This window comes from Marmota monax, unplaced genomic scaffold (assembly GCF_021218885.2).
Source record: "Marmota monax isolate L192 unplaced genomic scaffold, Marmota_monax_Labrador192_F-V1.1 WCK01_AAM20220418_F8-fsc00319, whole genome shotgun sequence".
NCBI lineage: Eukaryota > Metazoa > Chordata > Mammalia > Rodentia > Sciuridae > Marmota > Marmota monax.
This window is the reverse complement of record NW_026692103.1, coordinates 45,608-72,030: the sequence shown is the minus strand read 5'-3', so window position 1 is coordinate 72,030 and position 26,423 is coordinate 45,608. Positions and strand designations below refer to the sequence as shown.

Sequence of the window (26,423 nt, the reverse complement as noted above, 5' to 3'; positions counted from 1 at the left end):
ATAGAGCCCTAATATCCAGAGTATACAAAGAACTCAAAAAATTAGACAATAAGAGAACAAACAACCCAATCAACAAATGGGCCAAGGACCTGAACAGACACTTCTCAGAGGAGGACATACAGTCAATCAACAAGTACATGAAAAAATGCTCACCATCTCTAGCTGTCAGAGAAATGCAAATCAAAACCACCCTAAGATACCATCTCACTCCAGTAAGATTGGCAGCCATTAGGAAGTCAAACAACAACAAGTGCTGGCGAGGATGTGGGGAAAAGGGTACACTTGTACATTGCTGGTGGGACTGCAGATTGGTGCAGCCAATTTGGAAAGCAGTATGGAGATTTCTTGGAAAGCTGGGAATGGAGCCACCATTTGACCCAGCTATTCCCCTTCTCGGTCTATTCCCTAAAGACCTAAAAAGAGCATGCTACAGGGACACTGCTACATCGATGTTCATAGCAGCACAGTTCACAATAGCAAGACTGTGGAACCAACCTAGATGCCCTTCAATAGACGAATGGATAAAAAAAATGTGGCATTTATACACAATGGAGTATTACTCTGCATTAAAAAATGACAAAATCATAGAATTTGCAGGGAAATGGATGTCATTAGAGCAGATTATGCTAAGTGAAGCTAGCCAATCCCTAAAAAACAAATGCCAAATGTCTTCTTTGATATAAGGAGAGTAACTAAGAACAGAGTAGGGACGAAGAGCAGGAGAAGAAGATTAACATTTAACAGGGATGAGAGGTGGGAGGGAAAGGGAGAGAGAAGGGAAATTGCATGGTAATGGAAGGAGACCCTCAGGGTTATACAGTGGAGGAGGTAGAGAGAGAGGAGGGGAGGGGAGGGGAGAGGTGGGGAGGGAGGAGGGTGGAAGATGGGAAAGGCAGCGGAGCACAACAGACACTAGTATGGCAATTTGTAAATCAATGGATGTGTAACTGATGTGATTCTGCAATCTGTGTATGGGGTGAAGGTGGGAGTTCATAACCCACTTGAATCAAAGTGTGGAATATGATATGTCAAGAAATTTGTAATGTTTTGAACAACCCACAATAAAAAATTAAAAAAAAAAAAAAAGAAGATTGCTAGAGCTAATAAACAAATTCAACAAAGTAGCAGGTTACAAAACAAACACCCCAAAATAAATAGCTTTCCTATATACTAATAATGAATCTGCTGAGAAAGAAATCAGGAAAAAAATTCCATTCATGATAGCCTCAAACAAAACAAAACAAAACAAACTAGGAATAAATCTAACCAAGGAGGTAACATACCTCTATGATGAAAACTATAGAACACTGAAGAAGGAAACTGAAGAAGACACAAGATGGAAAGCTCCCTACTCCCATGTTCATGAACAGTCAGAGTTAATATTGTTAAAATGACCACACTACCAAAAGCAATGTACACATTCAATGCAATCCCCATCAAAATGCCAATAACATTCTTCACAGAACTAGAAAAAATAGTGCTAAAATTCATTTGGAGGGGCTGGGGATGTGGCTCAAGCGGTAGTGCGCTCGCCTGGAATGCGTGTGGCCCGGGTTCGATCCTCAGCACCACATACCAACAAAGATGTTGTGTCTGTCGAGAACTAACTAACTAAATAAATAAATATTTTAAAAAAAATTCATTTGGAGAAATAAAAGACCCAGAATAGCCAAAGCAATTCTGAACCAAAAAAAAAAAAAAAAAAGAACTGCTGGAGAGATCACAATACCTGTCTTCACAGAACTATAGTAAAAAACAAAATGCATGGTACTGGCATAAAAGCAGACATAAATACCAGTGGTACAGAATAGAATACAGAGATAAATAGAGTCATCTGAATCTTGACAAAAGTGCCAAAAACATATGTGGGAGAAAGACAGCCTTTTAAACAAATGGTGCTGGGAAAAATGTTTCTCCATATGTAGAAGAATGAAACTAGACCCTTTTATCTTTCTCTATACAAAGGTGAACTCAAAATGGATTAAAGGCCTAGGGACTAGACCAGAAACTATGCAACTCTTAGAAGAAAATATAGGGTCAACACTCTAGCATATAGCAAGCATCTCTCCAACTCCGTTCACACCCTTAGATGCATGACTTCCACTACTGTAGGAGCTGCTGTTCATTGTTCCTTGGCTACCTGTGCAATGTTTGGTTGAAAAATCACTGCTGTTTTCCTGTAAAACTTGGTCGTATCCACCCACTCATGCTGCTCTGTCTGCCATAGCTGTCTCCATAACCACCACTCAGCTGGGTCACCATAACTGGACTGGTTTGACAAGCCCATGCCTCCCATCATTTGGCTACCATAAGCACCACTGCTTGCTCCTGCTGTAGAATTCAAGAAGAATTATACATATCTATGTTGCAAATTTGCTTTGTCTTTTGACATAGTTGCCATAGCATCTTCATGAGTAGCAAACTCGACATCTGCTTCACCATTACTCTGCCATGGGGACCAATCTCAGTGTGTACTCTCATAGGGTTGAGTGGTGAAAAAAAATTATAAATGTCATTCTCAGTAGCTCTGAAAGGTAATCTCTACAGGTGTACACAGTGTCCTGTTGTGCTCTGGAAGGTAGAGCCACCAACCCAAAATCTGTGATCAGACATTCTCTGACCTAAATCCATAGCCATTATTATAGCTGTTATGGTCATTGTAGCCTCTGTAGCCTCTACCATAAGCACCACACCTCATCCTCTCAAACCCAGCTCCTCTGCCAATGCTGTTATATCCTCTGCCAGTCCCAGGTCTGTCACAGAGACTTGGCAGCTGCGTGGCCATAAGCTTTCGTGGCAGATCATAATAAATTCTAACTTCAGCTTGTATATTTAAGAAATACCTGTGCCCTATTGTTTCCTTGTGTTTCTTTAGAGACTTTTCCACTATTTTCTATGAAGCAAATTGCATGAAGGGCTCCTCTATACTCTTCCCTGGAAGTCCTCCAGCAATGTTATCCCATTTGGCACGATTTCCAATCCTGAGAACTGGACAATGTCTTCCTTACTACAGCCAAAGGGGAGTCCTCTAAGCCCATACGAAGCCATCAATGGCCATATCAGGACTACTTGAGTAGCAAACTCAAGTAGTATGCTTCAACACCCAATTCATTTCAATGTTGTTTGACTTGAATACTTCAACATATTGGTGTTCCATAGTTTCTCTGTCTTTTTTCAGGGCCAATTCGACTTCATCTTCTGAATCAAGTTCAACAAAAGCCTTGTCATTCGGTCTGCCTTCTCTGGCGTATGTGAAATGAATACCTCGAACCCCATTTTGAATTTTGCAGTCAGAAAACAAATATTATACTTCATCAGCTGAACAAAACCAGGGCAAGTCCTGGACCTTCACCATGAATCCTTCTCTGACTTTGGAGCTCCACATTGTGTCTCTTCGAGGATCCTGGCATCAAAATAGATTATAAACACGACTTTAGCGTGGCTAAGAGGAATATCTTGATATCTTCTTTAATTCCAACAAAAAGCAGCTTTTTTACAGTCACATAAGCCCTTGGTTATCCAGATTCCTCTTGTTATGTCTCATTTAACTCTCCCATCAATTGAACGGGCTCTTGCAGTCACAGTAGCATCAACCTCAGCCACAGATGAGAAAATTACAAAACTGGATCCTCTTGATCTTTTGCTTGCAGCATTCCTCATAACCACACAGTCTCTAAGGGTCACCATTGCTCACAGTACTTTGCTAAACTTTTTTCTGTGGTTTCAAAGTTTAAGCCACCAACAAAGAGTTTACGGAACTGTTCCTTTTCTTTCTATATTAGATGCAGTCACTTCCGCTGGATTTCCCATAGCCAGTGAGAAGACAGAGATCTCTACAAATGAACATGAACTGGACTGGTCTTGGCGCTGTAGTGACATCTGCCGCTGCTTGAGAAACAGCACTAAGAGCACCTCCACAGGGACCTGGCATTGCTGCTACTTAGATAGCTTTATCTTAAAGATCAATAACTTTAATAATTAGGCTATGAATTTTTAATTGTCTGATACTGAATGTCCTACAAAGTACCTCAATTCAACTGACATATTCTAGACATTTTCTTTTCATTTTGCTCTCTCTGCTGTCCTTTCCCTCCCATTTTTTATGAGTTTTTGATAATCATGTAACTTACCACGACAGATCAGTCTTCTCCATATATCACCAGTGAGGTTCCCTAGGTAAGGTCCTTGTCAAGAGCCCCTTAAATGGTGCCTCTGCTTCCAGTTTTTCCCTCCCCAACATTTCTTTCCTCATTGTTTTAAGAGTAAACTATTCATTGCTCACCAGTAACTGGTATGTGAGCCTGAAGGTCCTTAATTTCTTTGGGTTCAAGAGAAAACCCTGTGTTTTGTAGAACATTTCTTAGGTCACAGATACCAACCTTCCCTCCTTAATAAAAAAAAAAAAAGAAAAAGTAGATAAGGATGAGATACAATGACAAATGCAGGTATCAATCCCTAACTAGAAACAAAAGTGAAAACAAACTTTAAGTCATGTGGGAGTCAGGAATATACTTTCATAATTAAATTTCTGAGAGTTTATATTGAGGGAAAAAAGCAGAGTTTGGCTACTCTGATGAGTTAGGCAAAGATGACAATCAAATCATGTTATGCTGGTCCAAAAAATAAGATTTGAAACTTGCTATAGTAACAAAAAACTACTTCCCATGTGTTATTGTACATAAAGGAGAACTCTGATGAATGAGGAAGAATTACTGAAAACCATTGGTGGTCTTTATTAAATCTGTCTTAAATATGAAAGTTTGAAGAATTTATGTATATGATTTCTCCTTGTTTAACTCATCTGAAGTATATGTATATCTATCATAAAAATGTTTATATTCTATATCATAGAAGAAATGATTGCTAAAATTAAATATATAAAATGAAAAAATATCCATATATCAGAATAGATAAAATGGATAGAAAATAGTTTGTAGTTGCTTGGGTCTAGGAGGATAGGAGGTATGGATTGTAACTGCTAATGGATACAGAATTTCTAAATGAAATTCTAAAATTGGGGTGATGAAATTCTAAAATTGATTTTGGTAAGAGTTGTACAACTCTGTACTAAAACTCTTTGGTTTATACACTTTATTTATGTTTTGATGCAGGAGATTGAACCCAGCATCTCACGCATACGAGGCAAACACACTACCACTGAGCTACACCCCAGCCCTTGAAAACTGTCTTGAACATTATTGTCTTTATTCTTTGTCTCACTTACCTCTGAAGGATTTCACACCTTCCATTAATTCTTTCTCAAAAATCTTTTTATCAGCTGTAGGATAAAACACAATTAGGTTTTTGGAGAATTACAAAAATCAATGTTCATACTTAAAGGAAGGGAAAATTTAGAAATTTATCATAATTCGTTATTACTGAAATGAAAGATGTATAGAGAACTCACTGCAATGAATCTGTCCATTGGACAGAATACAAAACGACTGTTACTGGCATCCTAGTAAGGGTGAATAGTGCATAGCTTTTTCTTTCCTGTTTTCTCCTCTCTATTTTGGCTTAATTTTTTCTTTCTTCAGCTTTCCTACACTTCTGTCCTACCATCTCATTTCTTCTAAAAAACTTGTTTCTCCTATGATAGGACTTTTGACTGGCAAGGTCCCTGTTTCCTAAGCCAAAATATAAATGAGAAGAACAGGACTTTTTTAGAAATGCTAGCTAAAATTGGGTCTCCCTATCCAAGCCACACTGGGGGTGGAACCCAGGGCTTCATGCTTGCTAGGAGAGGACTCTACCACTGAGCTACATCCCAACCCAGACTGTGTCTTTTAAAAAATATTTTAAGTTGGCATAACATGTTTCAAATATTAGGATTACTAGTACAAATCCTTAAAATCAGTCTTCCCAGGAACTTGGAGATATGGACATGGTCCCTGATCTTCCAAAGCTGAGGATAGTGCCATACTTGTAACTGATCTTCAAAAATGTTTGTTGAATGAAAATAAATTTTTAGATACTAGTGAAATAGAACACAGTAACATACTTACCAGAAATGGGCAGAGTTTTCAGCAGCTTTTTTGTATTCATTATTTGTGATTTCTATTCCCATTTTTTTCAGAACATTTTTTAGGTCCCCAGTATGAATCTTCTTTCCTTTAGAAAAAGAGAAACAGTCTTAGGTGAGAATATAGAATTATATAACATTTTATTATTGTCTAAAACACATACATACATACATACATATACAAACATATATATGAAATTCATCATTCTTAGCTGTAGGGGGAAGAACAAGGCGCAATGAAGACTTGCTTAGCTTTTTTTAGTCAAGGAGGGGAGTCAGAAATTTTTCTTTCAACCTAAGTAATAGGGAATCTCATAACTATAAAAAAATAACATATAATAAGCAAAATAGGGAATTATAAAATTTCTCAGTAATTTTGATGCTGTTTTATGGCTAATATAAATAATTCAACTTACTATTATAATAGATTTTTTCTTCTTTTTAATATTTCTTTTCCTTCTCTTCTGGTCTTCTCTAATCCCTCCCCTTCCTCCTCTTTAGCCTGAATTACAGCATGTTTTAAAAATAACAATGAAAGCTGATATGTTTCATCTTGAGTGAATTTATATTATATAGTCACACAGTAAACTTTGGGAGAGCAGGAAGCATATCTTTCAAAATTCAGCTGTAAACCATATTTCTGCTCTGCCAGCAGGCCCCTTTAAATTCTGACAATAGAGGGTGCTAGAGAATGTGAGCTTGAAAGGCGGGAGAGTAAAGTTTCTTCCAGAAGCTATGGCTGAAGCCTGTTTTATCAGTTTTACCTTGTGGAATCAGCTTCATTGTACTTTCCTTCTGATGCTAACATCCGATTTTAGAGTTTTAAGGTAAAATGACAGTCTATAAGTCTAGATTTAGCCAAATTATGATTCAAGGATGCATGTAAAATAAAAAAAAGTTTTAAGACAAGGACCCCTTGTTGAAATAACTGAGGAGGCACTGAACCTAAAACTAAACCCAAAAGAAAGTAGAAAGTTAGAAACAGTAGTGAGCAAAGAAGATTGGTAATTGTGTTGAAATCTTGCAGAATATTGTATTTAAATCGCTCTGTTCTTGCTTTCGATATATGACAAAACCCCATCCCAGGTTAAATGTAAATCTCTTACCCTTTGCCTGTGCTAGCTGAACTAGAACCAAAGTAAACTCTGCTGATGGTCCTCCCTTTAAATTACAGTAATGAACTTCAAATGAATCCTTATTGCAACTGAGCAACCACATTATTCTTTGCTAGTCTATAACTTCCCCACTCTTAATGACTACTTAACATCTTTTTTTCCTCTTTTCAAATCATGACTACCACTTTTATATATATATATATATATATATATATATATATATATATATATATATTTTTTTTTTTTTTTTGTAGTGCTGGGGATTGAACCCAGGGCCTTATGCATGCAAGATAAGCACTCTACCAACTGAGCTATATCTCCAGCCCCCATTTTATTTCTTTAATTAAAAGAAAGCTTTTTTTTTTTTTTTTTTTTTTTTTGGTACTGAGGATTGAACCCATGGTCTTGGACATGCTATGCAAATGCTCTATCACTGAACTATATCCCCAGCCTTTTTGGTTTTATTGAAACAGGGTTTCACTAAGTTGCTGAAACTGGGAACTTGTAATCCTCCTACCTCAGCCTCCCTAGTCACTGGGATTACAGGTGAGTGCCACTGCAACCAGCAAGAGCCCCTCTCTTGATAACACCTCATTCTTTAGATATTCACACTGTTTCTAAATCTTATCCTCCCATGTGTTCAAATTTATTCCAGTCAAACTTCTTTACATCATATCCCTCCCAAGCAAACTACCTGCATATTATGTATCCTTGTTTCAGAGTTTGTTTTCTGGGTTCACCCAACCTAATTTAATATCCTTTATTTTGCTTCCAGGATACCACATTCTCTTCATTTCCTTTTTCTTTTGATACATGGGATGGAACCCAGGGGCACTTAACTATTGAGCCACAGGCACAGCCACATTCCCAGCCCTGCCCCCCCTCCCCTTTTTTTTTGAGACAGTGTCTTGCTAAGTTCATTAGGCCTTGCCAAGTTGCTGAGGCAGGCTTTGAACTTGTGATCCTCCTGCCTCAGCCTCTTGAGTCACTGGGTATATAGCCTGTGCCACTGTGCCTGGATCAGCACCCCTACCCCCTTTTTACATTTTATTTTGAGACAGGTTCTCACTAAGTTGCTGAGGGCCTTGCTAACTTGCAGAGGCTGGCTTCAAACTTGTGATCCTCCTCTTTCAGCCTCTCAGGTTGCTGAGATTACAGGCATGCACCATTGTGCCCAGCTCTCTTGGTTATCCTACTGTATCACCAGCTACTCCTTGTCTCCTTTGTTTTGAATCTCTTCATCTTGAAGTGCTCCAGGATCCATTTATTATCTCTCTTCTCTTCACCACTTATACTCCCTTGGGTGAATTTATTTCATCTCATGACTTTAAATACCATTTATATACCTGTGGCTTTAAATTTCATATTTATACTCTATATATCTTAAATTTGAGTTAGTCTAGAAACTTTATACTTGAAATCTGAATTTGGAATCTATCAGACCTCAAAATGGCCCAAACAGAACTTCTAATTTTCTTCCATCCCAATTTGTACAACTGCTTAGATTAAATAAGTTATTATATGCTAACTTTTTTCATGTCAGTTAATGTAAGACTAATGTTACCATTTTGTTCTAGACAAAACAAACACAAAAACAAAAAACAATCAAAAATCTTAGAGCTGGGGGCAGTGGTGCATACCTGTAGTCCTAGTAACTCAGGAGGCTGAGGCAGGAGGATCACAAGTTCAAAGTCAGCCTCTAAAACTTAGTGAGGGCCTAAGCAACTTAGCAAGACCCTGTCTCAAAATAAAAATGAACAAAAAAAGGGATGGGGATGTGGCTCAGTGATTAAACACCTATGGGTTCAATCCCCTTTACCCCTGCTCCCCAAAATCTTAGAATCATTCTTGACTTTCCTTTATCTAGTACTTTCATCTAATTCATCAGAAAAAAATTTTAAAAACTACTTTTAATAATCTCCATTGCTTTCTACCTTGGTTTGTGTCACCATCTTCTTCATCATTGGCTATACTAAAAACTCTGGATGGTTTCTCTGTTTCTACTGTAGGCCTGATCTCCTATTTAGAAACACAGCGGCCCTGTCTCCCTAGCAAGTCCTGCTTGCCCAGTCTCCTTTATGCTATTCTACTTTTTATTATAGCACTTGCTGATATATATATAGTGTGTGTGTGTGTGTGTGTAAAATGTTTGTTGTTTAATGCTTGTTTTCCCTGCCAGAATGTAAACTTCATGGAAGCAGTGATCTTTGTTCTATTTGTTCTGTTTACTGATGTATCTTAATGCCTAGAATAATGCCTGGCATGTAGTAAATCTTCAATAAAAAGTTGTCAAATAAATAAATGGAGGAAATGCTTTTGTGTTAAGATATATTTCAATACGAAACAAAGATCACACAATATCATACTCACTGTAACACCCCACTCACCTGTAATCGTTTTAACTTCATTCATCAACACATTTAAATCAGTCTTCCCTTTATCTTTAAGATAAAAAAGCATCACACAGATTTGTAAAACTATAATATCTTTAAATTGTGAAGCAGAAACCCCAAATTCAATCATTCAAAAATGCTTCCCTAGAAGTTTGTTATTTTTTTCATATCAGCTCCTCATCAACTTAATTAATACAGCTACTGCTATCTACCCCGTAAGCTCAAAATCCACACGGCATAATGCGAGAGCAAAGCTGAAAGCACTTTTCTTTCCTTCAGGACAAGCTATTCTCTATTAAGTTAGTCTTTTCAGGGCTTGAGACTTTTTCAGAATTTATAATTTTTGTGTAAAAACAGCCTTTCTAATTGTTAATGCTAATTGCCTCTTTTAGCCTTTTAATCCCATTGGCACCAAGGGATCTGCTATGATATGATATGATATAATGTGATATGATATGATATGTACAATAGTCTGGCTATTGTTAGATTGTGAACATGATAATAATCATGTTGATATATTCAGTTAAAGTCCATTTATGATGACAAAACTTTGTTTTGCAGTGACCATTCTCAAATGAAAAATATCTTCATAGATGAGGTGCTTAATTTCTTTACTTAGTATTTCTCAAATTAAAGTCTGAAGCCACTGAAGGTCAGTGGTACATTTAAAATGCTCTGTAAAATTGCAAGTTGGAGAAACAGTAGTTTGGGATGTTGAGATAGTAGTTAAAACATACTACCATTCTAATAGGTTAGACATTTAAACTGCCAATGTACATCCTCCTTTCTCATTCATTATGACTTGATTAAGGATGCCAATAAATCACTGTTCAAACACATTTATACTGTTATATTATTTGTAATTCTCCTAAGATGGTAATTTCCTCTGAGAGTGAGATACCAAGAATCACTCTGAGGTATCAAGAATCGTACTATTACCTAGACATTAGTTTAATGCCGCACAAGATTGATGCTACATAAATATTTATTAAATAAAAGTAATAGCAAAATGCAAACATTGTAGAGAATGAATTAGCTTTAAAGTCAATATGTATTCCAGGTTCTTAGATGCAAAATTTATCCTTGCTTGTTCCTTTTTTATGCTTTTACCTTTTTTGGTATTCTTTTATAGTCTCATATTCTATTATTATTAATATAATTTTCAAGTAGGATAAGGAAGAATCCTTTTTGATAAAATTCTGTGCCTGTAAAGAACAAATGCCATCACATCCTTAATTTTGTGTGTCTTCAGTTATTTCTACCAAGGCCTTTTGGACCTCTATTCTATCCCAGGTGATTACACAGATGTACAAGGTATGCCACTAAATTTATATTAATAGTTTCACACTTTAAATCACTGTCATGTTGAGGTTCTAGTATACTAGGATATGAGGAAAACCACAAAAATCTACAGGACATTAATTATATTGGTAGATTAAAAGAGCTATGTAAACGATTTAAAGAAATAAAGAAAAAGTCATTTTTGGAAAAACTGTTTACCTCTTATTAAGGCAAAAGTCAATGCCTGATACATGATAAGCATTAAAGTTAATGTAATGAAAAGTACTATTGATTTAGAAATGCACATGTTAATTGACTTGGATTAATCTTATATTTAGTGGCAAAGTGTTACCCCAAATTTCTTGATGAAATTTTTCCAGTTCTACTAGCATGAGACCATGTAATATGACAAGTTTAATTAATTATATTGCTGAAATTACTATGAATGACTTAAATTTGTTAATTCCAGCAGCTCATGGAAGTAGAGCATAATGGTTTCTTAAGCCAGATTGCTTTTTTTTCCCTTGGCTCCATCACTTACTAGCTTTCTGACTTTGGGCAAACTACTTGATCTCTCTGTGCCTTAATTTCCTTATAGGTAAAATGAGAGGTAAAAAAGAACCTACCTTATAGAAATGTTTGCAAGATTAAATAAGTTAGTGTATATAAAGTGCTTAGTATAGTACTTGTATATGCCAGGAGTATGTATTATTAGTTATTGCTACTTACTGCTGGATTAACAGTAGTAACAACAAGATTAATACTCTAAGTATCCTCATTATACCTTGTTATTTCCTGTGGTGTTACATGGAGAGTTAACACTTGCCATTCACACTGGCATTATTTTTGGTGATTCTTTCCAAATGGTAGCCACCAGGCTGAGTTTAGTAGCTATATTTAAGTCCTCTTTCCTTTCTTCTTTCTCTCACTCTCTTTCTCTTTTTTATGTATACCTTATTTTCAATTATTCTAGCTTTACCACTGGATTCATTGGACTCATTCCCAAAGTTTTACTAAAAGTTATATTGATTTTCAAAATTCTCACCATCAACTGGTAGATGCTCCTTCAGTGTCAGGATTTCTTTCTTCTTGAGATTAATTCTTGCATTTTTAATGAAAGTTTTTGCCTTATCTGAAGATACCTTTGTCCCTTAGGAAAAAATGGGATAAATATGAGAAATATTTGTAACGATACAAGAGTGGGTCCCTCTAGCTTATGCCTAGACATCAGCACTATGAAGAGAATGAAGAACAATTAGGAATCCCTAAATCCTGATCCATGGAATTCTGTCATGACTTTTTTTTTTGTGGTTGGGATTGAATCCAGGGCTTCCTACATGCTAAGCACATACTTTACAATTTAGTTATACCTTCATCCTGGCTTTTAGAAGAAATTTTAAGAGAAAAAAGTTCAGGATTTCTGGTAAGTCATGGCAAAGACCAAAATCAATCTTTATAAATATGTCTGCACAACAGAATTTTAAGCTTGAGAAACAGAAAAAATAAAGAAAGTTTATGATTTACTTCATCATAATCCTCTAGGAAACTTTTTAAGAAATTAAATTTATTTTTAACTGATAGATAAAAAAATGAAAATTGTATATATTGAAAATAGGGTAATGTGATGTTTTCACACATATACACATCATGTAATGTTTAAGTCAGGCTAAACATATCTATTTCTGCAAACATTTATTATTTCTTTATAACAAAAATATTCAAAATACTTTTTTCTAGCTTTTTGAAGTGTATAGTTTGATAGCATTATCTGTAGTTGCCCTTTTATACAATAGCATACCAGAGTTTCTTACTTCATCTAGCTGCAATTTAGCACCAATAGACCAACTTTTCCCATCCCATCTTCTACTCTCCCCAGACTCTAGCCGCTACCATCCACTCACAAATTGTGAGACCAATGTTTTTAGATTACATATATGAGTGAGATCGTGTGGTACTTGTCTTTCTGTGCTTGGTTTAGTTCATTTAACATAAAGTTCTATAGTTTCATCCAAGTTGTTGCAAATGACAGAACTTCATTTTTTAATGGCTATTATTCCATTATGTATATGTATCATATTAAATTAATTTTATCAATAGTACATAATAATTATACATAATAGTGGGATTCACTGCGGCATATTTATAGATGGGCATAACATAATCTGATCAATTTCATTCCCAAATACCTTTGTTGAGCCTGCTTTTCTTTCTTTCTTTCTTTCTTTCTTCTTTCTTTCTTCCTGTTTTTTTTTTTTTCTTTGTGGTACTGGGGATTGAACTCAGGGGAGCTCTACCACTGAGTTACATCTCCAGTTCTTCTAAATTTTAAAAATTTTGAGACAGAAACTCTTATCTTGAGATAGGGTTGCTTAAGGTCTTACTAAAATGCTGAAGCTGACCTTGAACTTATGATCTTACTGCCTCAGCCTCCTGAGTTGCCAGGATTACAGGTGTGCACCACTATGCCAAGCTTATTTTTTATTTTTATTTTATCTTTTCTTCAGTGCTAGGGATTAAGCTTGGGGCCTTGTGCATGTTGGGCAAGTACTCCATTGCTGAGCTACACTCCCAGCCCAGCTGAGGGGACCAGTCCAGTCTCACTTGAACCCTGGCAGACATTTCTATTAAAGAAAATGAGGGTCACATGCTCCTAGCTGTCAACATGTGCCCAGATAGGCAGAACTAGAGGGAGTCTGAGATCCTGCTCTTCTGGGTATCCCCACCCTCCACCCCAAAGCAGCATCAGAGAGGAAAAACACAATAATTGCTGATACTACAATTTAGTTGTCCTGAGATTTTTCATCCTGTTTCTTGGAGAAGTATAATAATTTATCAGGTGTGTGTGTGTGTGTGTGTGTGTGTGTGTGTTTGGTGGCTGCAGCTAGTTGAAGTTGCTCTCACATGGTTTCTTGCTGAAGGAGTTAGGGCGGTATGTGAGTAGCACCAGGCATTTCTTATCAAATGAGTCTGGGAGGAAAGTGGTCCACACCTGCTATATGTTATCTCTGTAGCCTTTTAGGCTATGTGCTCAGGGATGGGGCCAATGCAGAAGCCACGGTGGGCCCTACTTACCAAATGAGTCAGGGTGGAATGCCGGTTGTGCCAGGCATGTTCTCCAGAGCCCTCCAGGTTTCATGTGTGGGGGCAGGACAAATCCCAAGGCCACAGCAGGTCCCTTTCCAAAACTAATTAGGGCAGAAGGCTGTTCCAGGCATATATTCCCCAGAATGTGCGCCTCAGGGCAGGGCAAATGCTGAAGCCACTGTGGGTTCCTAGATGCCTCGGGGGATGGTGGCAGGGAGACAAGGGAACTTGTGCTGGGGCAAGGATTGCAGGAACCATGGCAATCTGCCATTTCCCCACTCTAAATCCTGTGTCTTTAACTTGGACACCCCTGTCCCCACATGTGAAACCACATGACTGGTCCTGCTCTGGGTCTTTAGAGGGCAGGCTGATTAGCTGATTCCAGAGGGTGGTGTCTTTCACTGCTCTCTGCATTACACTAGGTGTTCCTTATCCACACAGAACTCTCAGCAGATTCATGTCCCTCCCCTAAGCCAGGACAGTCTCTAGGGTGACTTCTCCAGTCCAGTCAATGTAGCAGAGTATCCACAGGGACCCAGAGAGTTGAATATGCCACAGTTTTTGATCTCCAGAGCAGTATAGTCTCAGACAATAGGCTCCTTCTGAAGATGGTTCTTGGCTGCAGCATTCTGAGAGTTCATTGGGAAATGCAATGAGATTCTTCTCTGTAACTAACCTGCTAAGGAGAATCCAGGTCTCTTATTTATTGAAGCTGTCTGCGGGGTTCAGATTTTTGCATCAAACTGTGACATTCTCTTTCACCTTTACCTCCTTGGAGGGAAGAGTTCTCCAGTGGTGGCATCAGATACTAGGTACTAGGGCAATCTTGCTACGTCAGTATCCCTGGTGTCTAAATTTCATGACATTTTAGTCTCTGCTGTTGTGTTGAGTGCTAATCTTCCTCCACTCTCCTCCCTATGTAGTTACACATCAGTTACTTTGGTTCTGTCCCATGGAGAAGCAGATGAGTGCTGGGTACCTTGGTTCTGCCATTTTGCCCCTTTCTTGACTCACTTTTTAAGGATCTGCTCATGTGTTACACACTCTATTAAACTATTTCCTAATCTATCTTCCTCTATGCGGTGCTAAGAATAGAACCCAGTGCCTTACACTTGCCTCACTTCTCCTTTGGCTTTTAACATTTCATTGTATTTATTTATATGTATTTTCTTCCAGCTATATAAGGCCTAACTACATAAGCCCCAACTACATAGAGCTCTTAGGAGTTTGGTTTTTTAGTTCTATACTTGGGATATGGAACTCAATAATGAGTTAGTAAAAATCTAACTCACCAGTAAAAAGATCCCCTTTGTCCATTACTGCATCCACATTAACATTCCACTTATCTGTAAGACAAGACAGAATTTATGGATAAAGATGATAAAAGAAGTGGAAAAAAAGATAATAAAGTCATATTGAAGTAAAACACAAAATTCAGCAAATTTTTGTGATTTGTTCTGGAATTCTATCCTGTTTTCATTCCAAATGGCAAATGTGGAAAGACAAAGCTTTGGTTATTAAAAAGACATTTCATATTTATAATATCACTTTTTAATTCTAATAAAGATAGTAAACTCTAAGTAGAATGCCAGGCTGACACTGGAAAAGTAGCCCTCTCTACTTTTAATCTGGAAGAACTCTGTTTTATTGATTACAAAGCTGGCAAGCAACTCAAATAGAGCAAATGCTCCAATAGGAAAGATTTTACTTAGGGCAGACAGCATGAGAGATGATCAATGCCTCATAGGAAGATGTCTTATCCATTTTCATATATTTTAGTTAGCTTCACAGGAGACTTATTTTTTTAAATATTTTTTTAGTTGTCAATGGACCTTTATTTTACTTATTTATATTTGGTGCTTAGAACCCAGTGCCTTACACATGCTAGGCAACTGTTCCACCACGGAGCTACAACCCCAGCCCAAGAAGACTTATGAATAGCCTGGAATAGATCTCTAGTACTATTTCCTATTGGGTCATTGACTTTAAAAGTAGCAGTCATGGAAAGGGTTGATACTTCTAAAACCAAAATCACTGTAGCGTTTCAAGATACCCAGAAAATGGGATAAGAAAAATCATGTCCTTCTATAGGTAGATTAAAAAAAAAACTGGGAAATTATATATTTTCAACAATAAAGAAAAAATATCCTATGGAAAATAGGATATAATTTACTTTCTTCTAAACATAGCAGAGGCATAGCTAAGGGGCATTGTGCTAAGATGGATGTATATTGGTTGCTATTATTAACTGCAGTGAAAGCTACTATGAGATGCTTATTTTATGGTAAAGCCTATGCTAAGATCTTAGAGAAGCCATGAAAGGTAGCTATTATTTTCTTTTTAGCCAAAAGGAAATAAGATCCAGAAGGGTTAATCTGACCAATCTTGTACTTCCATTTAGAATTGAAGTTTGGATTATCAAATTCTAGCTTCTTTCCACTGTGCCATGTAATCAATGAAATCAGTGGCATGAATCCAAAGTTGTTGTTATTTTTCCCAAGAGGTTTATTATTTTGGAAAATTTTCTTATTGGATACTTCTATCATGCACTGTTATGAGGCCATGCTCATATGTGCTAGATATGATTGAGGTTAAAAACAAATTACTTTGAGGATTGCTATTTTCATCTTAAACTTACTGTTTATGGTAGTTAAGAATTTAGGTAAAATTTTATTTTTTCTTTCTGTTAATAATGTTTCCCTCCTATTCTATTTGCTTAGTTTCAAGTCTTTCTTATCAAATAGTACCACCATTTAAATATTTTTCTTTTTTTTTGTTCTGCTAATAATCTCATCACTTCTCTAAAGTTGATAAAGCTTTGCTAAATTTGTGGACTGCTAATTTTATCTAGTTAAAGGGAAAGAAGATGAACTACTACTACCACTACTACTGCTATTTTTTTCCTGGCGCTACTAGGGATTGAACCCAGGGATGCTTTACCCCTGAGCTACTTCCCCAGCCCTTTCTATTTCTTATTTTGAGAAAGGGCTTTGCTAAGTTGCTGAGCAGCACCTTGAACTTGCAATCCTCTTGTCTCAGCCCCCCAAGTCACTGGTATTGCAGTCATGTACCACCATACCCAGTCCAATAAGATGAATTATTATTCATTTCTAACCATTTTCATGTATATTTGTAACTCAGTGTGTTATGGATATATCAAACACAACCTGCCTAAAACTGAAACGATTCTCTTGGTTTGTGATATGACTGATGTTTTACCAGTCAACATAGGCCTACCTATTTTTTCTTCTTTTTTATAACACATATAATCAACCACCAAGTTAAGTTAAGCTTGTTTATTAATTTTAATAAATGAATTCTAATTCTGAAGTATTCCTCAAATCAGACTCTTATCTATCATTAAGTTCACTTTCCTTTCCTAGGCTTTCATCATCTTTTATGGGATTATGTCAATACCTTCCAAATTTAAGCCTTGGCTTCTAATATTGCCAACTACGTTGTCATCAGTTTGACTTTTCAAAAGAGAAGTACTCTAGATGTGCCACTGCCTCAAGTAGAAAGTCTAAAATTGAAGGGAAAAATGGACAATTTGAGCACAATAATTGAAAACTATAATAGCCCACTCTCAATTAATGCATAGAACAACTAAAGAGAAAATCAAAAGGATAAAGAAGAGTTGACCAGTATTATCACCCTTGAAATATTTGTCAGGATAGACCATAACTAAGCTACAAAACAAGTCTCATTCAGTTTGAATGACTGAAATAACAGAAAATATATTCTATGACTCAAAAGAAATTAATTAAAATTGAATAGCAGAAGGAAGTTTGGGAAACGGAAATATTTGTAAATTAAACAATGCATTTCTAAAAAACTTATGCATTGAGAAGAAATCACATAGGAAAGTAGAAGGTATTTTGAACTGAATGAAATGAAAACACAATATATCAAAAATCTGGGATGCCTCAGCAACTTTGTGAGGCCTGAAACAACTTAATGAGAGTGTGTCTCAAAATAAAAAGTAAAAAAAGGACTGGGGATGGGTTTAATCCCTGGTTAAAAAAAAAATCTAGAAAAAGAAGAGCAAACTAAACCAAAGGCAATCTGAAAGAAGGAAATAACATAGATTAGAGCTGATGGACATGGTGGTGTGTGCCTGTAGTCTCAGCTATTGGGGAGGCTGGGGAGGAAGGATCACTTGAGCCCAGCAGTTTGAGACCACCTTGGGAACAAAGTGAGACTCTGTCTCACAAAAAGATTAGAGCTGAAATCAATAAGATAACAAAAAGTCAGGAAAATCTATGTTCTTTGATTTTTAATTTTTTAAATTAATTAATTAGTTAACTAATTAATTTCTGAAGTACTGGCATTGAGCCAGGGCCTTAGCTCTTGCTGAGGAAGTGCTCTACCACTGAGCTACATCGGCAGCCCAGTTTTGGTTCTTTGAAAAGATCAACAACATGGACAAACTATATATATATAAAAAGACACAGATGAGAGAGAACATTATCACTGACTACAGAAATTAAGAGGATTATAAAGGAATACAATGAACAATTTCTTGCCAACACTTACACAGTTTAGATGAAATGGAAAAATATTTTAGAAAGGCACAAATTACAGAGCTCAGGATAAACTCCATAATCTGGTTCAAGGTCCTCCCAATCTTAGCAACCTACCTTTTTAGGACTTTTTCCTGTTACTTTATAACATGAAGCATATGTTCTAGAAAAGAAATACTTGGTGCTCTCCTAATATTCTGTGATTTTGCACACAATTATGCTTTTATATGCATGAAAAACTCTTTATTTTCAGAATCTCTGTATATCTCCTGATAAGCCTTTCTCTAATTCCAATCCTGTAAAACTTAACTTTTTCCTTATTCAGAATCTCACTGAATATATATGTAGTGCTATAAAAACACAACATGGTTCTTAATGCTGACCTGTTAGTATTTAAGACCATGACTATGAATTCCTAGAGGTCAGAGAATCTGTCTTCTTATTTTTATATTCCTAAGAGCTATGAATACTAGCAGTCAATAAAATCCACTGCATGAATTGTTGAATTCTTTATTACTTCTGCACAACTCCAACTATACTCTCAGAAATTCTCATATGAACCCAGAGTTCCACAGAAGAAGCAACTCACCATCAATAGGCAGACTGTTCATCAGGTCTTCATATTCCTTTTCCTCAGGTTTAAAACCCATATAGTTCATGAATGGTCTCAGCTTATTAGCATCAAGTTTCAATCCTTAGGAAAAAGAAAGATGGAAAAAAATTAAATAATAATGACAAATGAAAATGCTAGTTATGTCCATGTATTAATTAAAAGATGAACAATCAAAGGAACAATAAAGTTGTTTAAGTGATAAGAACTGTCATAGGAATCAAGAAAGGAACCTGTTTTCTCATTTTTTTGTCTAGAGGATCTGACTATAGCTCTCATAAGACATTTTTATGAAGAAAGAACTAAAGAGTTTGGCAAGTCTTGAGAATTCTGATGAGAAAGAGCCTTTGTAATCTATTCAGAAAAAGGTTCACTCATACACTGCTGGTGGGACTGCAAATTAGTGCAACCAATCTGGAAAGCAGTATGGAGATTCCTCAGAAAACTAGCAATGGAACCATAATTTGACCCAGTTATCTCACTCCTCAGCATATACCCAAAGGACTTAAAATCAGCATATTATAGTGACATAGCCACATCAATGTTTATAGCAGCTCAGTTCACAATAGCTAAGCTATGGAACCAACCTAGGTGCCCTAAACAGATGAATAGATCAAGAAAATGTGGTACATATACACAATGGAATACTACTCAGCCATAAAGAGGAATGAAATTATGGCATTTGCTGGTAAATGAATAGAACTGGAGACTATCATGCTAAGGGAAATAAGGCAATCCCCCAAATCAAAGGCTGAATGTTCTCTCTGATAGGTGAATACTAACACACAATAAGTATGTGTGTGTGAGAATAACAGAAATTCATTGGATTAGTCAAAGGGGAATGAAGGGATGGGAAGGGAGATAGGAATAGGAAAGACAGAAGAATGAATTGACATAACTTTCCTATGCTCACATATGAATACACACCAGTGAAACTCTACATCATGTACAACCACAAGAATGGGATCCTAATTAGGATAAATTATACTCCATGTATGTATGTCTAAATACACTCTACTGTCACGTGTCCTTAAAAAGAACAAATAAAAAAATTCTATACTAAAAACAGTTTTGAAATAAGTGATGGATTAGCTAACTCACAATATAGCAGGGAGGGGAAGAATAGAAATTCAGTAGATTAGATCAAGGAGAATGAAGGGAGGGATAGGAAAAGACAGTGGAATGAATCTTACATAATTTTCCTATGTACATATATGAATACACCACAATGAATCCCACCATCATGTACATCCACAAGAATGGGGTCCTAATTAGAATAAGAAACATTCCATACTTTTACAGATAGATCAAACTGGATTCTACAGTTATTATAAGTAAAAAGAACCAAGAAAAGGGAAATGCAGTGATGAAGAATAAAAAAATAATTTCTTCAAAGGTGATTATTTTAAACTAGTAAATAATGAGACAAAAATCATTTAAATAAATAAGTTAATTGACAAATTTGTCATTACTAAAAATGTGTGTGGTTTTTAAAAAGTAAATGCAAAACATAGGAAGTTTCGATTTGACCTGGTGTTTCACTTACCTGTAACAGACCTTATACCATCCAGCAACTTATGCTGATACACCTTTCCAGCAGCTGTAAGACAAGGCACATTATTGCTGGTAGCAGGCCCGCCCTGGCCCCTGGGGACTCAACCCCCAGTTCTTTGTTATGCATGTCAATGTGGCCAGCTCACAAGGCCCTGACTCGGGCTTGCGGTTCCCTGTTTATCTGCCTAAAGCATATGTGTCTCTCGGGAACATCTTGACCTGTTCCAGCCTCCTGATAGGGGACAGTGACGTGACGGTAACCCAAGGACGCAGTTATTACTCTTCCCTCCTCACTTTTGAGTGATTTCCCGCAGCTTTTAAAAAGATATATAAGGGGAACAAATTTGGCAATAAAGCGCGCACACGCTCCCTCCTGGATGAAGAACCTTGGTGTCCTGTGTATTTTTTTTTTTTTTTTGATAAAATTTTGTTATGTTTTTATTACAGTTATACACAATAGTGGGGTTCCTAATGACATACTCATAAATGCATATAACATAATTTGCTACATTTCATTCCCCAGTATTTCCCTTTCCCTTCCTTTCTCCCACAACCTGATCCCCTTCCTCTATTCTACTGGTCTTCCCTCTAATTACTTATTATTTTTTAATTGGTACATTACAATTATACAGAAAAATGTGATTCATTATGGTATGTTCTTACATACATGTAGCATAACTTGGATGATTTCATCCCACAGTTCTTCCCCTTGCCTACTCCTCCCTCCTCCTTGATCCTCTTCCTCTAGTCTATTGTTTTCTCTTTTATTTTATTTTATTTTTATTTTTTTAGTTTTTTATTGTTGGTTGTTCAAAACATTACAAATTTCTTGATATATCATATTTCACACTTTGATTCAAGTGGGTTATGAACTCCCATTTTTACCCCATATACAGATTGCAGAATTACATCAGTTACACATCCATTGATTTACATATTGTCATACTAGTGTCTGTTGTGTTCTGCTGCCTTTCCTATCCTCTACTATCCCCCCTCCCCTCCCCTCCCCTCCCCTCCCCTCTTCTCTCTCTACCCCCTTTACTGTCATTCATTTCTCCCCCTTGTATTATTTTCCCCTTTCCCCTCACTTCCTCTTGTATGAAATTTTGTATAACCCTGAGGGTCTCCTTCCATTTCCATGCAATTTCCCTTCTCTCTCCCTTTCCCTCCCACCTCTCATCCCAGTTTAATGTTAATCTTCTTCTCATGCTCTTCGTCCCTACTCTGTTCTTAGTTACTCTCCTTATATCAAAGAAGACATTTGGCATTTGTTTTTTAGGGATTGGCTAGCTTCACTTAGCATAATCTGCTCTAATGCCATCCATTTCCCTGCAAATTCTATGATTTTGTCATTTTTTAATGCAGAGTAATACTCCATTGTGTATAAATGCCACATTTTTTTTATCCATTCGTCTATTGAAGGGCATCTAGGTTGGTTCCACAGTCTTGCTATTGTGAATTGTGCTGCTATGAACATCGATGTAGCAGTGTCCCTGTAGCATGCTCTTTTTAGGTCTTTAGGGAATAGACCGAGAAGGGGAATAGCTGGGTCAAATGGTGGCTCCATTCCCAGCTTTCCAAGAAATCTCCATACTGCTTTCCAAATTGGCTGCACCAATTTGCAGTCCCACCAGCAATGTACAAGTGTACCCTTTTCCCCACATCCTCGCCAGCACTTGTTGTTGTTTGACTTCCTAATGGCTGCCAATCTTACTGGAGTGAGATGGTATCTTAGGGTGGTTTTGATTTGCATTTCTCTGACAGCTAGAGATGGTGAGCATTTTTTCATGTACTTGTTGATTGACTGTATGTCCTCCTCTGAGAAGTGTCTGTTCAGGTCCTTGGCCCATTTGTCGATTGGGTTGTTTGTTTTCTTATTGTCTAATTTTTTGAGTTCTTTGTATACTCTGGATATTAGGGCTCTATCTGAAGTGTGAGGAGTAAAGATTTGTTCCCAGGGTGTAGGCTCCCTATTTACCTCTCTTATTGTTTCTTTCGCTAATTTCGCTGGATACACAATTCTTGGTTGGAACCCATTTTCTTTCAGTGTTTGAAATATGTTGTTCCAGGATCTTCTAGCTTTCAGAGTCTGTGTTGAAAGATCAGCTGTTATCCTGATTGGTTTACCCCTAAATGTAATCTGCTTCCTTTCTCTTGTAGCTTTTAAAATTCTCTCCTTATTCTGTATGTTGGGCATCTTCATTATGATGTGTCTAGGTGTGGATCTCTTATGATTTTGCACATTCGGCGTCCTGTAGGCTTCTAGGATTTGGGATTCTGTCTCATTCTTCAAGTCTGGGAAGTTTTCTCGTAGTATTTCATTGAATAGATTGCTCATTCCTTTGGTTTGGAGTTCTGTACCTTCCAGTATCCCAATGATTCTTAAGTTTGGTCTCTTAATGTTATCCCATATTTCTTGGATGTTCTGCTCATGGTTTCTTAACAGTCTTGCTGAGCTGTCTATGTTCTTTTCAAGTTGAAATACTTTGTCTTCATTGTCTGATGTTCTATCTTCTAAGTGTTCTACTCTGCTGGTAGTATTCTCCATTGAGTTTTTAAGTTGGTTTATTGCTTCCTGCATTTCTAGGATTTCTGTTTGTTTGTTTTTTATAACCTCTATCTCCCTGTATAGTTGATCCTTTGCTTCCTGGATTTGTTTGTGTAATTCATTGTCGAAGTGATCTTTCATTGTCTGATTTTGCTGTCTAATGTCTTCCTTGATACTCCAGATCATCTGAAGCATGTATATCCTGAATTCTTTATCTGACATTCCATCTGCTGCAGCTGTTACCTCTTCTAAAGTTGAGTTGACCTGCATTGCTTGTGGTCCTTTCTTTCCTTGTCTTTTCATACTGCTTGCGTTTCTTTCTGCTTGGTGAAACTGTTGTGTTTTTGAAATGTTTTTTTCTCCTATATATTTATATTGCTCTTGTATAGTTGAAAAGTCTCCCTTGCAGGGTCGAGCGGCAGTCTGCCTACCTTGCAGGCACGGGCAGCGGCTCTGCTCTCTCCTTACTCCAATTGGGGTGTCGTGACTACCACACCGGCAGGTCACTGGGCCTGATCTGGGCGCGGGCGAAGGCTCTGCTCTGCCCCTACTCCAGTTGGGGTGATGTGTGTACCATGCTGGCAGGCCGCTGGGCCTGACCTGCCAGTCTGTCTCAGGTCTGCTTACCTTGCAGGCGCGGGCGGCGGCTCTGCCCTGCCCCTCCTACCACGCCCGTGTACCTCTGGGTCGCGGGTCTGCCCACCTTGCGGGCGCGGGTGGTGGCTCCGCTCCGCCCCCTCTCCAATTGGGGTCACGCGATCACCATGCCGGTGAGCCACTGGGCCTGCTCTGGGCGCGGGCAGCGGCCCAGCTCCTCCCCTCTGGCTCGACGACTAATCGAGAGAGACTCGGGTGTCTGCCTCACCCTCCCTACCAGGAGACCAACTGTTTCTGTCGCCGCTGGTATTGATGAAGTTCTCTCCTCCGCCGCTTTCTGATGACATCAGATCTCTGCCATGTTGGTATCCTATGCGAATGGCAGCATTTCGTTCCCTTTGCCAGGTAACCAAAGCAACGGGTGAGCCCTGACCGGCCCTCAGCAGGACCCGGACCAAGAAGCAGTTTCCGCGGGCTCCTTAGCCCTGGGCCAGGGCAGTTCCGGGAGCCGGAACTCGGCTGCTCCATGCTCGGTGTATGCTCTGATAAGAGCAGGCTCCAAGAAGTGTCCTGTGTATTTTTAACCCTGCCGTCCCTCGCCAGACTCGGCTCCGTTAGCCGGATGCGGCATCTGGAGGTTCCCACCGAGATCCGGAAAGCAGGGGTAAGCGGACGGGGCTCACCTTCTAAAGGTAGAAGGGGGAGGATTGGTTTAAAGATAATTTAAAGAGACAGGGTACGTACCATGGGTAACTCAACAGCGAAGGTTCGTCTGGCTAACGAATTAAAAGAGCTGTTAAATACACAAGGAACAGGAATAAAAACTAAGACCGCAACTGAATTCATTGAAACTATAGCCCAGGCTTGTCCTTGGTTTCTGACAGGAGGCTTTCTCAATAACAATGATTGGGATTTAGTTTGGCAACAGCTTCGCAGGGCTGTGTTGTCCAGAGGGGATTTTTTGTTGTGGAAAAGTGAAAATCAAGAGAGGTGTCGCAAGCTAGCCCGAGTCAATCAGGACGCCGGCTTCCCACGGTGTAACCTCGAAATGTTAACAGGCTCGGGACAATATGCTGTCATAAATCAGCAAATTAATTATGATCCTGGGATCTATGCTCAGATAGCCACAGCAGCCGTTCAGGCCTGGAAGGCTCTACCTGTTTCAAATGCTGAAACAAAAATTTCAAAAATTGCTCAAGGACCCTCTGAGCCTTATTCTGACTTCATAGCCCGATTAATGCAGATAGCGGGAAAGATATTCCCTAACTTGGAACAAGCCATGCTGGTCATTAAATAATTTGGAGCAGCGAGTGCCGTTCTAAGTTTGATGCTCAGGGACGCCCACTACAGCTGAGAAACGGGAACAGGGGCCCGCCCCAGGCCCCGGAAGCCAAGGTGTACGGGGCAATCCAGGGACGGAATGGTGCCCCGGGGAGTGGGCTACTTCGTCATCTTCCTCAGACCAACCCCTTTCTATCTGGGAGCTCCCAAGGGGAACGCCGGGAAGTGCAGGATTGGACCTCAGTTCCACCTCCCGAGCAGTACTGACTCCGCAGATGGGTCCCCAGACCCTGCCGACTGGAGCCTTTGGCCCTTTGCCGGAGGGAATTGTGGGACTGATACTGGGAAGAGGCAGCACTCTGCATAAAGGGCTCAGAATTCTTACAGGTGTGGTTGATGGTGATTACCACGGGGAGTTAAAAATTGTTGCCGAGGCTACCCAAGGGATCGTTATTATTCCTCCCGGAGAACGCATAGCACAATTATTGCTGCTGTCGGCGGCGTCCCTACCCAGCCGCGCCCTACAGGCAGCCCGGGGTAATGGCAGTTTTGGTTCCACCGGCACCCCTCAAACCTTTTGGGTAGCACACTTGATTGCCGCATCCGGCCAAGGGAGCCGAGTCCGGCGAGGGACGGCGAGGTTAAAAGACACACAGGACACCAAGGTTCTTCATCCAGGAGTCAATAATCTTTATTGCTAACACACCTTTTTTTATACCCCAAGCAGCAGAAGTGGAAAACTACCCAAAAGCAGGAGGGAGGGGGGAGAAATTTAGTTTCAACATCTATTATTGTCAGGTACCGAAACCTCCCTTAACAATAAGTCCATCAGACCAGAAAAGGTGAAGGCATTCCTGTGGGATACATATGTCTCAGACGGACAAGCAGGAACAGAAAAACCGCAAGTTCGCCATGGCCTTGTGAGCTGGCCACACTGGCATGCAGAACAAACTAGTGGAGGTAGGGCTCCAGGGGCCAGGGTGGACCTGCTGCCAACACTTGGACTCCCAACCACAGTTAACCATTAAAATACAGGATAAAATCTTCAAGGGGATATTAGATTCAGGAGCTGATATCTCTGTTATCTCTAAGAAACAATGGCCATCTGCTTGGCCTCTCCAAGATCCCTCAGCTGTATTACAGGGGATTGGGCAGACAAGACCAGAAAAAAGTGCCTCCTTTCTAAAATGGAGAGATGAGGAAGGAAACAGTGGTTATTTTCAGCCTTATGTAGTGGCTGGACTCCCCACAAACCTTTGGGGAAGGGACCTACTTCAACAAATGGGAGCTATCCTCACCACTCAGACCCTAAAAGGGAGTAATAAATTTGTTAATGACATGATGTTAGATATGGGATGGCTCCCCGGAAAAGGACTGGGGAAAAGACATGAGGGAAGGGCAACGCCTGTGGACCC

General features: G+C 38.6%; 1 pseudogene; it reads right to left on the bottom strand.

Annotated features, from left to right (window-relative positions):
* Nucleotides 1-2,044: 2,044 nt before the first annotated feature.
* Nucleotides 2,045-3,340, bottom strand: LOC124104117 (heterogeneous nuclear ribonucleoprotein H-like; annotated as a pseudogene).
* Nucleotides 3,341-26,423: the final 23,083 nt, after the last annotated feature.